The sequence below is a fragment of the Natator depressus genome, chromosome 28 (genome assembly GCF_965152275.1).
Source record: "Natator depressus isolate rNatDep1 chromosome 28, rNatDep2.hap1, whole genome shotgun sequence".
Lineage (NCBI taxonomy): Eukaryota > Metazoa > Chordata > Testudines > Cheloniidae > Natator > Natator depressus.
Window position 1 is genome coordinate 8,991,237 of NC_134261.1, and position 2,500 is coordinate 8,993,736.

At 59.8% G+C, this 2,500-nt stretch overlaps 1 non-coding gene across 1 annotated transcript; it reads left to right on the forward strand.

Moving 5' to 3' along the window:
- The first annotated feature begins 1,844 nt into the window (after positions 1–1,844).
- Positions 1,845–1,963, forward strand: LOC141979356 (5S ribosomal RNA). The gene has a single exon (XR_012636774.1). It is a non-coding gene; the product is annotated as a 5S ribosomal RNA (ribosomal RNA).
- Positions 1,964–2,500: the final 537 nt, after the last annotated feature.

Here is a 2,500-nt window from a genome sequence, read left to right on the forward strand (position 1 = left end):
GCCGGCCATCAGGTCAACCCGTCACTTTGAATGGGGTTGACCTGATGGCCGAGCAGGGACTTAGACATTTTTTCAGCCTTTTCCTCGGGGTTGACCTGGTGTCCCGGGGGGACTTAGACATTTTTTTCAGCCTTTTCCTCCGGGTTGACCTGGTGTCCCGGGGGGACTTAGACATTTTTTCAGCCTTTTCCTCCGGGTTGACCTGGTGTCCCGGGGGGACTTAGACTTTTTTTCAGCCTTTTCCTCCGGGTTGACCTGGTGTCCCGGGGGGACTTAGACTTTTTTTCAGCCTTTTCCTCCGGGTTGACCTGGTGTCCCGGGGGGACTTAGACATTTTTTTCAGCCTTTTCCTCCGGGTTGACCTGGTGTCCCGGGGGGACTTAGACTTTTTTTCAGCCTTTTCCTCCGGGTTGACCTGGTGTCCCGGGGGGACTTAGACTTTTTTTCAGCCTTTTCCTCCGGGTTGACCTGGTGTCCCGGGGGGACTTAGACTTTTTTTCAGCCTTTTCCTCCGGGTTGACCTGGTGTCCCGGGGGGACTTAGACATTTTTTTCAGCCTTTTCCTCCGGGTTGACCTGGTGTCCCGGGGGGACTTAGACTTTTTTTCAGCCTTTTCCTCCGGGTTGACCTGGTGTCCCGGGGGGACTTAGACTTTTTTTCAGCCTTTTCCTCCGGGTTGACCTGGTGTCCCGGGGGGACTTAGACTTTTTTTCAGCCTTTTCCTCCGGGTTGACCTGGTGTCCCGGGGGGACTTAGACATTTTTTTCAGCCTTTTCCTCCGGGTTGACCTGGTGTCCCGGGGGGACTTAGACTTTTTTTCAGCCTTTTCCTCCGGGTTGACCTGGTGTCCCGGGGGGACTTAGACATTTTTTTCAGCCTTTTCCTCCGGGTTGACCTGGTGTCCCGGGGGGACTTAGACATTTTTTTCAGCCTTTTCCTCCGGGTTGACCTGGTGTCCCGGGGGGACTTAGACATTTTTTTCAGCCTTTTCCTCCGGGCTGACCTGGTGGCCGAGCGTCTCGCCGTCCGCGGCCGGAGCTAGAGATGCCCCCCCCCCCAGGCCAGCCTGCGAAGCCGCGGCCAGGATCGGGCCCCTGGAAGTCTGACTAAAAATTTTCACCGACCCCAAAAACGGTTAGGGGGGGCCTCATAAAGCCTCCGGAGCGAAAAAAAAAAAAACGGAAAAAAGGATCGGGCCCACCCGAGGCAGGGGAGTCAGTAAGGGAAAGGGGACGAGGCGGCCCGGAGCCGGGTGCCCGGAGCCGGGTGCCGGCGGCCAGGATCGGGCCCCTGGAAGTCTGAAAAATTTTTTTCACCGACCCCCAAAGTGGTATTGGGGGGGGCTCATAAAGCCTCCGGAGCGAAAAAAAAAAAAACGGAAAAAAGGATCGGGCCCACCCGAGGCAGGGGAGTCAGTAAGGGAAAGGGGACGAGGCGGCCCGGAGCCGGGTGCCCGGAGCCGGGTGCCCGCGGCCAGGATCGGGCCCCTGGAAGTCTGAAAAAAAATTTTTCACCGACCCCCAAAGTGGTGTTGGGGGGGGCTCACGAAGCCTCCGGAGCGGAAAAAAAAAACGGAAAAAAGGATCGGGCCCACCCGAGGCAGCGGAGTCAGTAAGGGAAAGGGGACGAGGCGGCCCGGAGCCGGGTGCCCGGAGCCGGGTGCCCGCGGCCAGGATCGGGCCCCTGGAAGTCTGAAAAAAAAAATTTCACCGACCCCCAAAGGGGTGTTGGGGGGGGGCTCATGAAGCCTCCGGAGCGAAAAAAAAAAACGGAAAAAAGGATCGGGCCCACCCGAGGCAGGGGAGTCAGTAAGGGAAAGGGGACGAGGCGGACCGGAGCCGAGTGCCTACGGCCATACCGGACGGAAGGCCCCCGATCCCGTCCGATCTCGGAAGGTAAACCGTCCCGGGCCTGGCTAGTACTTGGATGGGTGACCGCCTGGGAATCCCAGGTGCCGTAGGCAGCTTTTCCCGCTGCGAGCCAGCTCTCTCCTTTTCTGGGGAACAAGGGCAGGGTCGCCCTGCCAGGGGCCCTGGGGCTGAAGTCCCTGCCGGCCACCAGGTCAACCCGGAGCCTGCCCCTCTGCGGCCAGCAGGTCAACCCCATACCGGCAGGGGGTTGACCTGGTGGCCGGGAAGCAGAGCGGCCAGCAGGTCAACCCCATACATTCAGCGGGTTGACCTGGTGGACGGGAAGGAAAGCGGCCAGCAGGTCAACCCCATACTTTCAGCGGGTTGACCTGGTGGCCGGGAAGGAAAGCGGCCAGCAGGTCAACCCCATACATTCAGCGGGTTGACCTGGTGGCCGGGAAGGAAAGCGGCCAGCAGGTCAACCCCATACATTCAGCGGGTTGACCTGGTGGCCGGGAAGGAAAGCGGCCAGCAGGTCAACCCCATACATTCAGCGGGTTGACCTGGTGGCCGGGAAGAAAAGCGGCCAGCAGGTCAACCCCATACATTCAGCGGGTTGACCTGGTGGCCGGGAAGGAAAGCGGCCAGCA